Source organism: Pantherophis guttatus, chromosome 6, assembly GCF_059756535.1.
Source record: "Pantherophis guttatus breed Tessera chromosome 6, ASM5975653v1, whole genome shotgun sequence".
Classification (NCBI taxonomy): domain Eukaryota; kingdom Metazoa; phylum Chordata; class Lepidosauria; order Squamata; family Colubridae; genus Pantherophis; species Pantherophis guttatus.
In genome coordinates this window covers 21,352,207-21,367,837 of record NC_142068.1, presented here as the reverse complement: position 1 = coordinate 21,367,837, position 15,631 = coordinate 21,352,207, and the positions used below count along the sequence as shown (strand labels likewise).

Below are 15,631 nucleotides of genomic sequence, written 5' to 3'. Positions count from 1 at the left end.
TACCGGTTCTCCGAACTACTCAAAATTTCTGCTACCGGTTCTCCAGAACTGGTCAGAACCTGCTGAATACCACCTCTGTTCTGATCTCAAGGCCGAAATAAACTTTTATATAGTTAAACACTTTTTAAAGAATGTCTAGCATTTTATCTGTCATTTTCACTTGTAACTCCGATAAATCCTGTAACAGTAGTCATTAAAGGGTGTTAAAATGTTTGCTGGTTTGTCCTTAATTAACTCACGAATGTGCCTTTGCTCACATCCAAGGGCACATGTAGGAGTTGTCCAAAATCAAATCAAGTTATTTCCTTTTAACAGCCTTTAATGACTTTATGATTGATTAAGAGCATTCACTTGGCTTGAGCAAAATGATCCTGTTATATTCACAACTGCCAAAGTAGGTGAAGGGTGGGGAGTTTCCTGCCTTCAATCTATTCCCATCCCATCATTCAAGTCTCTGTGTGAAGCAGAAATTCTATTCTGCAGGAATTAACAGAGGATTTCACACTTTGCTGGGTAAGAAGATGATCTGAAGAAAGTCATTTAAAACATCAGATCAGGGGGAAAAAACATGCAATTTTTTGTATTGCTAAAGATGTTATAGGAAACACACACATAACACATTTCTTTTTTTCCAGTAGTACAGGTTGACTGGCTGGCTGCTCCTTTACTTGAATTACTGATTGGAAAATAATCCATCTTCCCACATCAACAGTGAAAGATAATTGCCTAGCAGAACTCAAACCAAAAGTTTAACTAAAAAGGTACAATGCAGATGATAGGAATTTGTGTCAGGCATCAAGTTCCAAATTCATTTCGGTAGCAACTTAATTCTGTACTTGCTTAGTATAAATTCCAATTCAATTCAGTAAGATTTCTTTATGCTGCTTCTGATGTAGTCAAACCCATACACAACAGGGAATATTAACAGACTTGGAGAAACAGATTTGCAGAAGCAGGGGAAAAAAGTCAATAAATCAGTTAGGAAAACAGCCCGGTAAAGACAGAACATGCTCAATGGGAAGACAATTCAAAAAAAGAAAGAGAATTTTTTTAAAAAGGGATCTATAAGTTCTAGATGACTGACTGCACCTCTAAAAATGATGACACTAGTTGCCTTTTGCTTTATTTCCAGCTTATAATATAAACAATGTATTTTATTCCTCTTTTTACCATATTTCATAAATGTGCATAATCAAATTCCTGAGTAAGTTGATGAATATCAAATGTAAAGAAATAGATTCATTTAGGATGTATAAATATACTGAATATCTGTTCCTGTTTAATAGAATGAATGCCTACGGATATTCTCAATCAATCAGGTCATGGTTGTCCCAAAAGTGTTTTTTCTAAAAGGCAACTGGCCTTTATTATTATTATTTTCTTTGAAAACATTTCACTTCTCACCCAAGAAGTTTCTTCGGGCCAGTAGTTTAATAGAGCATTCCATGATCTAACCCAGTGGTCCCCAACTTTTCCAGCTTGGTGGCCCGGCCTGGCGTAGGGGTGGCGTGTGAGTGGCAAGCGCACAGATACACACAGGTCTATTTGTGTGATGGCATGCGTGTGCCCTTTCCTTGTGCAAATGGAGCTTCACGTGTGAGCAGAGGGTGTTTGCGCTTGTGCATGAAACTCCACTTCTATGAGCGACAGGCACTTGCACGAGTGTGCAAAGCTCCACTTGCATGAGCGGAGGGCACTTGAGTGGAGGGCACTCACCAGCAAAGCTCTATTTGCACAAACAAATGGAACTTCACAAGCAAGCGCAAGGACCCTCCGTTCACGTGAGTGGAGCTTCGTGTGCACATGCTTACCCATTTCTCCTGTGGCCTGGTTTTGAACAAGCTGTGGCCTGGTAGTGGGCCATGGCCCAGGGTTGGGACCAGTGCTGGGTTTCTACCGGTTCGGGCAAACCAGTAGGGGTGGCGGCGGGAGGCTCCACCCACCCACCCGGACGTCATCATGGGTGGTCTGGGCATGCGCAGAAGGTTCTGTGCATGCACAAAAGTGCCACATGCGAGTGAAGCAAGTGCACACACACGCTCCTGTTTCCAAACTGGAGTGAAGGTAAGTGGAACCCACTACTGTTGGGGACCCCAGATCTAACCAAATAAGGAGAAAAAAAGGCAAGAAGGTGTGATTTGCCTCATAATTCCTAGCTACCTTTGAAAAGACATCTTTTTCTTCTAGAAGGTATTTGCAGGTATTTCTGCAATGAACTTCGTTCTCTGTACTTAACATGGAATCATAGAATATGTGAAGTTACGGAGCATGGAAGGCGCAGGTTGCTTTTCCCCAGGCTACTTTGCTATACCCAGTCTTAATTAGGAAAAAGAAGCCGTCAGCTGGTCCAAAAGTCCTTTCTAAAAGTAAGAAATCCAGCACATTTGGAGGGAAAATGACTTTGAACAGATCTGTGCAATGTTTTGGTTTGGGAACTAATGTCTCTTCTAGTAACTAATTTTAAAAGTGAATTTAAAAATGCAATCTGTCATTCTCCAAATGAACTATTTTCCGATGTGCCTTATTTCACATAGTAAAGGCATATAGTCAAGGCTATGGTTTTACCAGTTGCAATGTATGGCTGTGAAAATTGGACCATAAAGAAGGCTGAGCACCAAAGAATTGAGGTCTTTGAACTATGGTGCTGGAGAAGACTTGGACTGTCCCTTGGACTGCAAGGCGATCAAACAAGTCAGTCCTAGAGGAGATCAACCCTGACTGCTCTTTAGAAGGCCAGGTCCTGAAGATGAAACTCAAATACTTTGCCCACCTAATAAGAAGGAAGGACTCACTGGAAAAGAGCCTAATGCTGGGAACGATTGAGGGCAAAAGAAGAAGAGGACGGAAGAGAATGAGGTGGCTGGATGAAGTCACTGAAGCAGTCGGCGTGAGCCTAAATGGACTCTGGAGGATAGTAGAGGATAGGAAGGCCTCGAGGAACATAGTCCATGGGGTCACGATGGGTTGGACATGACTTCATGACTAACAAAAACAACAACAACAACAAGAAGAAGAAGAGGCATCTATCAGTATATGTACAACATCTTATAAAGATGTTGATTCCTTTAAAGCAAGAATTTGGTTTTAGAAAGGATTTATCTTTGATCAGATTAATCAAGCAATGCCAGATTTCTTTCCTGACTTGCTTTCTTTCAATTGTTTTTTTCCTCTGAGTAATCAATTAGGGTATTGAGTTTATTCACTATTAACAATTATTATCTCTATAGTAGGATGGAAATAAACTTTTTAAATATTTCCTCACAAAAAGAGTATTTTCATGGAGGTCAGTCAAAGCTATTTCATTAGCCAGTTTTTCAGTAAACACATCCTGTTATTCAGTAATAATGACCAATAAAAGAAGTTGAAGCCAATCTGAATATATCTCTTAACTACCGTATGTTACATGAGATTATTAAATTTACAAAGCTCAAAATCAATTCCTGTCTATGTATAGTTACAATGGCATATTGTATTATAACAAAAGAATCCCCATTTTATCAATACTCCTGTATATTCATTAGAACATCTAAAAATACAGTATCAGCAGCCAATGTTATTATATTAAGCATAGCTGCAGATTGAGGAGTTTCTCCTTACTTAATCGGACTTGCCTTAATTTTGGTTAGTTTGATCAGTATGAATGTAAGCTTAGTAGGAAAACACTTATTTTGAAACAGAAAAGTCCAGGTTCAATCCACAGCCTTTCCAGAGAGCATTGGAAAAATTCCTGCCTGAAACTACTGAGTTGGTGATACTAAATGTCAACAATATTAAGATTAGGTTCTTAACAAATGTCACCCCAGAATTCTCCCTCAAGGTCAAATTATGCTATTTTGGACACATCATGAGAAGACTCAGCTCTCTGGTGATGGTCTAATGCAGATGAACTCACTATGGACCTGACTACACCATCGGGAGATTTGAAAGAATAGATTATAGAGAGATCATCATGGAGATTTATTTTAAATTTACTTAAATTTATTGGACACCCATCTCTAGATCCTATGTGGCGCACAAAACTGAAAGAGACACAAAAGCTACTAAAAATGTTAAATCAACAGGCAAGACTAACATGCTCTAATAACAAAATCTACAAGCCAAAACAACAAATAACAAGTAACAAATGTCAACCCCAGGCCTGAGATCAAAACCAGGTTTACAAAGATTTGTAGAAGTCTAGGAGAGATGATGAAGTCCTTAATTTTAGGAGGGTGTTATTCCATAGGGCATGCTTTCTAGGTTCCACAGGAGCCTTAATGAGGAGACCTGAAACACACCAACTCTGCTGTAACATACTGGGTGGGTAGAAACATTTGGAGATAAGTGGTCTCTCAGGTATCCTAGGCCCTATGCCACACAGGGCTTTATAACCAAGAACAGTAACCTGTGCACAGTCACTCACACCCTCGTCACCTCTCGCCTTGACTACTGCAATGCTCTCTACATGGGGCTCCCCTTGAGGGGCACCCGGAGGCTCCAGCTGGTCCAGAACGCAGCAGCGCGGGTAGTGATGGGAGCAGCATGGCGCTCCCATGTAACACCACTCCTGCGTGAGCTGCACTGGCTCACGGTGGTCTTCCGGGTGCGCTTCAAGGTGTTGGTTATCACCTTTAAAGTGCTCCATGGCATAGGGCCTAGCTATCTTTGAGACCGCCTGCTGCTACCGACGACCTCCCAGCAACCCGTGCGCTCCCACAGAGAGGGCCTCCTCAGGATGCCATCAGCCAAACAATGTAGGCTGGTGACCCCCAGGGGGAGAGCCTTCTCTGTGGGGGCACCTACCCTCTGGAATCAGCTGCCCCCAGAGATAAGGAGAATCCAAGACCTCAGTGCCTTCCGCCGTGCCCTTAAAACTCACTTTTTCCAGCAAGCCGGGCTGGTTTAGGAAGAAATTTTTTAAAATTTTTAAATGTTTAATTGGTTTGTGGTTTTTTAAATTTTGGGCCAAATTTATATAGATTTTAATTGTTTTTAATATTTGTATTTCATGTTTTTAATTCTGGCTGTGCACCGCCCTGAGTCCTCAGGGAGAAGGGCAGTATATAAATTGAAAAATAAAATAAAAATAAAAAGTATTACATGGCAGCCAGGACAACCTGTGCACCAGCTCAGAGGTAGCTTTCAGCATGTTCTGACCAATTCTGGAGAACTGGTAGTGGAAATTTTGAGTAGTTCAGAGAACCGGTAGTAATTATTCTGACTGGCTACGCCCCCATCTATTCTCTGCCTCCCTACTCCCAGCTGATCGGGAAGAAATGGGGATTTTGCAGTAACCTTCCCCTGCCATGCCCACCAAACCCCGCCCACCAAGCCATGCCACGCCCACCAAGCCACACCCACAGAACCGATAGTAAAAAAGTTTGAAACCCACCACTGGACCAGCTGAATTAACCCTCTTTCTATGAGGTCACTAAGAAATGAAAATGACTGGACGCCACATAATCAATCAAAATCTCAACAAAGGAAGTTTTACTTTTGTACATGATGGACCTTCCATGAATGGATATATACTGTATGTAGTCTTTGACTTACAATCAGAATTAGGACTGGAAAAAAGTGACTGTTAAATGAGTCATATCTGATTTTACAACCTTTATTTCCACAGTTGTTAAGTGAATCCCACTTCCCCCGTTGATTTTACTTGTTGGAAGCCAGCTGGGAAATCATGAATGATGATCACATGACGACAGGATACTGCAAACATTGTAAACATGTGCTGGTTGCTAAGCATCCTAAGCCTGATCACATAATTATACGAACATACAGTGGTCATAAATTGTAAGTCTGGTTGTAAGTCACTTTTTTCCATACCACTGTAACTTTGAATGATTGTTATAAATTGAGGACTATTAACTAGTAGTAACTAGTAATTAGCAAGTTCTTGCTATGTCTTAAAAGTTTAAACTGTTTGCACAAGGTTTGGAAATGGAACTTACTACTTCTGAAAATAGCACCCAAAGCAGATCTGAGCACAGAAACATTATTTCTTTCAGCAAAAAAATACAAAGGCTTGAAATCAGTGAAAAGGTAGAGAAAAGTAGCCTAAAATGCTTCTTAGGCTCAGAGTATTATTGGTTTTTAATGGTATGCCAGGGGTGCATTCCAAAAAGTCACAGGGATCAGGACAAAAAAAATGGATAGCAATAAGACAAAAGCTTAATTTAATTTAATTTAATGTACTTAATTATAGATGACCTGATTATTCTCCATGTGTTTAATAGCATTGCCTTGCCACATTAAACTTTAAAATCTCATAGCAATTTTAGGAAATTCTCAAGAGACATCTGAAACTTCTAGGATCAGATGTGACCTAAAGTTTTAGCAATATTAATGCTGGGCAGAGCAATTCTGCATCATTGTTTGCTTCTTTGTTGTTGGTCAGTTCTTATTTATTTGATGGAAGAAAATTTGCTATGGAAATTATTTCAAAAGATAAGATAGTGTTATTTTTAGAGAAACTTTCAGAGATCAAGCGTGGTATTCTTGAACTTGGTTGAGTAATCAAGGATGTATGTGACTCTCCTCTTTCATTTTATAATCATCTCTAGTTTCCCAAATTAATCCCAAGAGAGCTTTAATGAGGAAACTCCATTTGTTGGTCTTTCTTAGAAGTAATGTTAGTTTTTTTCCCCCTAAAGCAACAAAGAATTTCTCCTAGAAGTTCAGTTTTTTTTTTTTACCAGCTTCTCTGCTAATGGCTTTGGGAGAGAATTCCAAAAGACAATTGGATTGTAGCTCCACTTTGAGTACCAAACAGTTTAAACTCACACTTGCCCAAGGTGAAAGGTGTGACCTTATCCTTGAGCAACTAATCAGAAAGTTTTATATGTATATGAATTAATGATAACAATAATGTAGAGATTCATCTTGAAAAGCAAATAGGAAAGGTCCTCCTAAATATTAAATATGCTTTAATATTTAACAAATTCATATGTGCATTTTGCACTAGAATGGTATACATTATTGTGTAAAAATGAGGAGAAAGCCTAGACTTTCATGTTTAACTGTGATTACATTACAACATGCAGAAATAGTTCTCTGTAATGGACCCACAAACCATTTTCCAAATCTGTAGTGCAAGGTTTTTTTTAAATAATACTGAAAATGTTGATTCGAACTTAAATCTCCATTTCATACATGCTTAAGCAAGATGGAAAGCAGTGCAGGATGAACCCTGCTGGAATATCCTTCTTAAAAGCAGCAAATGATTTTATTTTCATGACTTTCATTTGTAGTTTAAAATAGGCCTACGATATTTTGAATTTCTTTTCAGTTTTACCCAGATTGCTTGCATAAAGATCTGGAAGGACACATCAGAACAATGCAGTTCATCTTTCCAGCAATTATTAATGTTGTATCCCATGCAATTTTATGAATTATCCCTATAAAGCATGTTTTAGGAAAAGCAGCTTACAGAGATTTGAGGGCACATTAATCCATGGGATTTTTCACTGAAATAAAGCACCAATCATATCATAGGAAACTTAATTGAAATATACTTGCTCAGATTTCAAGCATCTTGAACATACTAAGTTGATTGGGAATGATGGAACTGCGATCATGGAAAGGTTAAGGTCTTGATAAAACATTTTGCTCCCCAATTCTATCTAAAAGCTAAGGAGTTCCAGATAACAACAACAAAACTATTGCACCAACAAACATCTGCAGCCTTGCATTTTTACCAAAGTTCATTCAGACGAATAGAATTTCTAAAATTCATATTAAATTCTAGATTAAAATAATGCCCAGGGCCAATTGGAAGAAAAACAAACATTAAGAATTTTCTTTGGATATCAAAAAGAAATCCAAAAGATATCCCTCTCACCTTTTATCTTGGATATTTTATACTTGTTGCCTTAATTAAACAAAACTGCCTTAGGCGAAGGATGCAGAAAATTTATCAAGTGGAAAGTCATGTCAGTTTTTCAACCATGTTAGGACTGCATTGCAAAAGAGAAACAAAATTCAAAGTGCTTTAAAATGCAAGATGGGAACAATTTTTGTTGTATTAATTAATTTAATTAAATGCTCTGCTACACTTCGTAGCCAGAGGCAAAAACATACTTTTGAGACACTACCTGCAGCTCCTTAAACCAACCATATGGGCTATCCATGTGATCCTGATGTAGGATCTAGCTGCTTTAAAGAGTTCTAGATGGGTTTTTTTTCCTAAGCATTCTTTCCCTCTCAAATATGAAACATTGCATAGCCTACTCTATATTCAATGTTATGATATAACTGCTCAGTTTTAATGCACATGGACATACATACTGTTCTGCCCCAGCTACAGACCCCAAAGAAGGCAGCACACACAAAGTATGTACAAACCTTAGTTTACTAAATTAAATCAGTCTTTTTCAAACAAATTAACTTTAATTAATTAACTTTCTTAACAGCCTACAAGAATCCAAAGAATAAACAATCGTAATCTTACTATGGTTGGCAGAAAGCCCAGAAGCAATTTGCAGGAAACTGATAAGAGAACTAAGATCCAGATGCGAAGGAGAGTGAACAAAGTTGTTCCCTGCAAATTGCCTCAGTCGTTGTCCTTCCTTAAATAAGCTAAGGGAGTGGCCAATTAACCCCAAGCCTTACTCTCGAGGAGACCTCCTGAGGAGCCACTCCTGCCTTTTGGCAGCTCTGCACGCCTGTGCCTCTTCACTTATAGGAGCTTCTGTAGGTTCTGAAGTTCTGAAGGTCCTGGTTGAATCCCCACTTCTGGCACCACTTCTTCTCCAGCCTCCTCATTGTCTAACTTGGGTGCCAGCTGCACAGGCTGCTGGCTCAGCACCACACCAGCCTCCTCACTGTCGGAATCAGCTACTAGCTGCACAGGCCGCTGATGGGCCACAACACATACAGATCTCTGTGAATCGAAAGAAAAAATCTTCCAGACATATTTGCGAGATCTCTGTGAATCAAAAGAACAAATATATCTTCCATACATATTTGTTTACACACCGAAGACATACAGTATATAGATATTCAAACATTTCATATTATTGCCTTAGTTTGCCAATCCAAGATGGAGAAAAGAGATAACAAATAGACAACTAGAATGGGATCAGTAGGCAGGAAAATATCTATATCCATTTTGCTGAATTGGCACTGAAAAAGCCCACAGGGTAATCCAGAACTACAGGAGCTAGGCAGAGGCTCACAAAGTTATGGCCTGGAATGCTTATGAGCTGCATAGGATTAGCTGACAGCTGCTATAAAAGACTGCCAGGCTCAAGCACAAATGCTAGGATTCTGCAACGTTTTAGGTTTTAAGGCAAAATCCTTTTTAGGGCACCTCAGAGCATAAATGTAGATCCTATCAGCACAATGTAGAACCCATCTGCAGCTTCTTCAACCAAACATGAAAGAAGAGCTGCTTGTACCCAGAAAAAGATGTGGCTGCTTTAAATCTCCCTTCCCTACCATATCTTTTAACCTTTACATCCAAAGTGCTACAGAACCTTATTTAAAATGCAGCAAGAGGTATTTCTGTTCCCAAGACTTTCTACTGGCCTGAGACTTTGCAGGAACATCATCCTGCAAAATAAATATTTTTTTCTCACGCATTTGCTATACTTCGTATCCTGCAGCCTTTATATCTATCTGTCCATCTATCAGTCTGTCTGTCCGTCTATTCATCTATCATCTATCTGATTCACGGTGGCACAGTGGTTAGAATGCAGTACTGCAGATTACTTCTGCTGTCTGCCGGCTGCCTGCAATTTGGCAGTTCGAATCTCACCAGGTTCAAGGTTGACTCAGCTTTCCATCCTTCTGAGGTGGGTAAAATGAGGACCCAGATTGTTGGAGGCAATATGCTGACTCTGTAAACTGCTTAGAGATGGTTGTAAAGCACTGTGAAGTGGTATATAAGTCTAAATGCTATTGCTGTCATTAGTCACCTAACACCAAGATCATAAATTTGGTGTGCCACAGGAGAATGGCAGGTAGCTGCTGGAAACAATGTAAAGTCCCTGCTTAGCCTAGCCTCAGCTTGATTGATCCATAAACTGTGTGTAGGCTTGTTCATCTGTTCCTTGCTCCAGTATTGTTCTCTGCCCTCAGTAATGTTTCCTGGTTGGGGTGAGGGAGCAAAGGAAGACAGAATAATGAAAGTAGCTTGTGGTATTGTGATGCAAAATCTATCCCTTTTTTGTACACTTCTAATGAAAGCAGCAAGTTTCTGCAAAACCTCGTGCAGTCCACCTTCTCTGATCCTTCAGTGGCATACAGGTAGTCCTCAACTTATGACCGGTCACTTAGCAGCCATTCAAAATTATATGGCGGAATTTCCCTCCCCCTCAAAGCTATTTAGGACCTGGTCTTGAAGTTATAGCTGCTGCAGCATCTCCCTGGCTGTTCACCCTTACACCTGACTGTAGGGTTGCTTCAGCACACCCAGCCGATCTTCCCCGATCCCTCCACACCAGGTCCATGCAGACCTGCTTTCCACTCCACCAGGTCCCACACCTTCCTCAATTACCTTTCAAAGATCTCCAGAACTTGGATTAGGGATGGACTACTTTTTGCTGGTCCTGGAAGCAGCCACCATTTTCCAAGCAGCTGCATTGAATTGTGGTCGCTCAGAATATGGCAGCCGCTTCTTGTATTGTACCAAGTGGCTGAGCAATAAAGCAGTCTATTCTGCTTTTCCCAAAGTATGGGTAGCATTTAACCACCCCGTCAGGGGGATCAGGAAGTTGGGGCCATTAAGTGAGGCTGTGACAATAATGGCAGGCTCCATTGCAGTCTTAATCTGAGGATTACCTATATGTACAGCACATATGAAGAAGGCAAGACGGAGTATGTGGGGGGAGGGAGTTTTCTGAGAATTTGGAGAACAATTGAGCCATATTGGTGAGCTTCAGGCAACCCCTGGGATACAGATTATGTAACTATGCTTAAAAATGTAGCAGAAACCCTGGAAGAAAGTACAAATCAAATGTTAATTTTTTTTGTGCATTATACATTTATACTAACTGGGTCATTTAGGGTATAGACCTAATTAAACCTGTCTGCTTTTTCCACATTGCTTAGCAACTGAGCAGAGATGAGTAAAGGTCAAGCATGTTTGGCTGGTATAATGGGCTGTATATACCATGTGCTCTTCTCAAAGCTACCCTAGCATGTCATCTTTTGCTCTAGTGGGCTTGCTGAAGGTGTGTGTGTGTGTGTGTGTGTGTGTGTGTCTACATACACACAAACATATACCCATACATACATGCAGCTGCTATTAAGCCTATTTCATTTTAGAATCCATCTGTTTCCTGATTCTTAATCCACTGAATTCAATTTGTTTTTGTTTTGGTTTTTTTTGTTTTTTTTTCAGACACTCTTGTATCACTCTTCTAATACCTGGAACATGTATATACATATTTCATAGGAGGCATTTAACTATAGCCTAGCTAGCCATTTGAAAGCAATTTGTTTTCTGTCAGTGAGAATCAGAATAATTGGAAACAATGCAGAAGAAATATTCACTGCAGCACTCATGGAAATACAGACCGGGAAAAAAAAAAGCTACATAAATCTTTTTATTTCCCAATATTTATTAAATGCAAAATCTTTGCTGGGACCTTCAGAAAAATGTACAGAATGTATAAAAGCACACATATTGGTTATTCATGCTGTAAAATATATTTTGCATAGCTGATTGTAATGTAAACTGACAAGTCAGATTCGCCACCCACTGAAAATGCTGATGAATGCTCACATCCGGTTCTTATATCTGGCAGTAGTTTGCTTTGCTGTTTTATAGATGCTTTCAGTACCCTCAGATGGACTCGCAGGTGCTATTCTCCCAGTATAGGGATGAGTGGGAAATCAGTATAAGTCTATAGACAGCAGAGGTTTAAAATCAAAGAGGTGGCACTGAATTAATGGATTCTCAGATTTAGTCACATAATGTTCCTAATTTTTTTTTTAAAGGGGAACAGCCAAAGCAATAACTTGAAGATAAAATCTTTACTTGGTTACTTGTTTTCCCTACTTCTTCCAGATCTAAGTTCCTCACTATTTCCTGGATTTAAATAGCAAAAGCACTTAGACTGCTTCATAGTTCTTTACAGCCCTCTCTAAGCAGATTACTAAATCAGCATATTGCCCCCAACAATCAGGGTCCTCATTTTACCAACCTCGGAAGGCTGGACGGGTGAGTCAACCCTGAGCCGGTCAGGATTGAACTCCTGGCAGTGAGCAGAATCAGCCTACAATACTGCATTCGAACCACTGTGCCACCATGGCTCAAACTAATAATAATGCTTTCCACTTCTAGAAGATTACTTTTTGGTCATGTAGGTGGAAGATACAGTGTAAAGAGAAAAAAAAAGCAAGACTCTAACAAGACCAAGCTTGGAATTTTCTTAACTCTGCAGAATGGAAGAAATTCCAAATTCTCCCTCCCTCCCTCCTTCCCTGCTGTCTAAAGAGTTGTTGACAGCAGTCCCTGTCGTCTTACAACCAGCATGGTCAATTTCTTTGGTGGTATAATAGGTTAGTAGAGAATCCTATGCTAATCTGATGTTTCAAGCTTAATTTTTTCATAGCCTCTTTGGGATCCTAGGTACAGTTAATATCTGATACAGTGTGTTTCAATTAATATTTTCAGGCTTCAAGTGAATATGAAGGTCAAACAACTCATAATTCCTCCTGTTAAGTAGATATGCATATACAATATAAACATAATACTTATTGATATGAAATAACTTCCAGGCATAAACAATTGGCTATGTCATTATTTCATTCAGTCTCAGAATTATGCAGTGATTCTTAAAGTATTAAAGCAAACAATAGCCTACCCATGAATTCTAGCTACTGGAAATTCTGGCTACCTAGCAATCTAATTAGCACATTGTGGAATAATCTTTTATTGTATAAAGCATTATCTGCAAATCACTTGTTAGTCCTTGGCAGCTATTTAGCCTAAACATGGAGGTTAAAAGATACAGTATGGTACATGAAAGGGCATTTGCAATCCTTCCCTCTATCCCCCTGAAGTTTTCCACAACTGAATCCTGCTCAGATGGATGGATGGATGGATGGATGGATGGATGGATGGATGGATGGATGGACGGATGGACGGAAAGACAGATGATAGATAGATGGATAAGAGAGAGTGAGATATGATAGATGAGAGGTAGAGATAGAAGAGAGATGAGACAGAGAGAGAGGGAGACAGAGGGAGGGAGGGAGGGAGGGAGGGAAGGAGAGAGAGGACAGGGTTTCAGCAGGATTCAGTGCACAAGCCTGGATTACAATATTTGTAATTTGTGCAAACATAATGCAAGATTCATATATCAACCACTTATAAGGCTATTTTGTTGGTCATGCTCATTGCCTTTCTGACTTGCTGACACACACTTAACCTTACATACTTCCTTTTCTCTTAATAAATGTATTGCAGCAAATCCTTAAAAGCATAATAGAAGAAAATAGATGCAATATGCTTTCATTCAGGTTAGCATTTTTTTACAATATAAATATTTATGCGGGACTTGACATATCCTCTATGTTTGGCTAGCCTTTATGAGTGATCCACAGTGTGCATTTTGAATTCCTTGTCAACCAGCCTTGAAGAGAGGAGTGTCCCCCACCCCCATCCAAGATCAAAGATGGAATATCCACAGATTTGGGTGATCCAAACACCCACAGTTACTTGGTCTTGTAGAATTGACTCAGAGTTGGTTACTCCTCATCCAAATCCACTCAGCTTCCTGCTATTGGAGCAGACTCTTGGTGTTCTCACTTGACTAGTTAGGGGTCTAAAGGTATCATCAGCATACCGAGATTACTGAATCTCAAACCAGCAGATGACCTCGCCAAAAGTTTCATGTAGACATTGAAAAGGAGTTTGGGAGGGAATAAAATTTGATGCACCCCACATTGGAAGGGCCTAAGGAGTGATGTTCCTACCCAACACCAACTGCAATCAGTTTCAGAGAAAGGAAGAGAACCACCACAAAATTCTATCATGTGTAAATCTGTCTGTCTGTCCATCCATCCATCCTGTTGATGTATGTTAACTGGTAGTAATGCCTTGATCCTGAGTTTCTTAATGCCTAAATGGGGTTCAATTAATCTATATGAAGAGTGTGCCTCTATCTTTGAAAATGCATAGTTTTTTTTCATAATTGTGTTTGTCTAGTCCATTCCATTTCTTTATATAATGTTTGTTGTATCCGGTTGAATAGCTTATACATTTGATAAGATCTCAAATATCTTGTGATCTGGACTCCAGTTTGAGGGGAAAACATGAGTTTTGGAAATACAGAAATGTTGTCATGAGTGATACATGACTGAATCTAAATTCAGTAGTCAATATCACATTGTATCAGAAATCAAGTGTTAATGAAAACTAAGTTTTAAGTGATAATTACTATGTTCAAGTTGGAGGTTAAACTGCATAAAGCCATGTACAGAAAAGCAATAACATGAAACCTGGAAATAATCAATTTCAGAGTTTGGTGTCTGCAGAAATCTTTGCCATTCAGAAAGTTTCTGTCATTTCTTCCATTATTTACAACCTCCATTTTATCTTCAATTTGCTTTTCATTACTAGAAGTATCTATTACTTCAAAGTGATCTCAGACCAGATGCATATTAAATACTGTAACTATTGAAATTAGCAATTACATTAATGACCAAAATATGAAATTGAAATCTTCATTTTCTTTTCCAAGGCGTATAATAATATACAACTAATTATGGTTGCTTCTGAGAAATGTGTACAGTGTTTTTTCTTCATAGGAAAGAAAGCCTTGTAGAAAATATAGCCATCTGCAGCCAATCAAGTGAGTTTCAAAATGACAACATCCAGATGATGATGTCATAATGCAGACTCTTTTCTTAATGTATTCGCAGCTTGATGCAAGCACAGAAGTATTGTGAAATTATGTTGCATATTTCTTCACTTCCATATTTGGCCTCTATCTAAGATAGCACACTCAGATAAATATTCAAACCCAGTCCTCATTGTGCTGTTACAGATAAACTACAAAACAGAATAAGTTTATTCCTTCTATGGATATCTGTCAATCTGCTTAGATGTGTAGCTCCTTTATTCTTTAAACCACTAATCTCTCTATATGTATAAACTCTGTTAATCTCTTTCATAGTGTCAATGTCAACATCCAAGTATACTTGCCCTCTCCATAGTGAACAATAGGGGGAGGGAAATTTAGCAGGTAAATGCTGAAAAAGAAAGGAAAGAAAAAGTTTTCTGAACAAAATATTACAGTATTCTTGTTATGTATTGTATATAGTTGTCAGTTGAAGTTCTCAGTCTTGTCCTCTGTTGGAGCTGGAAAATACCCTCTCCTGATTGGTTGTGGGCTGATCAGCTTCCCTATAAAAGGAGCTGTGACAGCCAGGGAGCAACAGTTGCCTCACAGGCAGTATCGAATAAAGAGCTGTTAGACATCATTCTGGTCTCACCTCCATTCTTCATCCAGAACATAACAATTCTCTTCCCATAACTTATTCCTTTTAGAGTTACAGATTTTTACAGATTTTTCTAGATACAAGACTCCATATGGTTGATACCTAGCTGGGGAAATTTTGGAGACATCCCAGGGAATAAAGAACTAACCTTGTATATGCAAAGACCATAAATTAAATGAATAATCTGCTGTCT

At 39.1% G+C, this 15,631-nt stretch overlaps 1 long non-coding RNA gene across 6 annotated transcripts in view; it reads left to right on the top strand.

Annotated features, from left to right (window-relative positions):
* Positions 1-15,631, top strand: part of LOC117678220 (uncharacterized) — a 68,167-nt gene that overhangs the window by 37,841 nt on the left and 14,695 nt on the right. For 5 of the 6 annotated variants that reach the window (XR_015728577.1, XR_015728576.1, XR_015728574.1 and 2 more), the window contains one exon: positions 5,606-5,778. This is a non-coding gene — a long non-coding RNA (uncharacterized LOC117678220). Of the gene's footprint in view, positions 1-635; positions 762-5,605; positions 5,779-15,631 lie in introns of all 6 variants that reach the window. The other variant, XR_015728575.1, reaches the window with a different exon arrangement.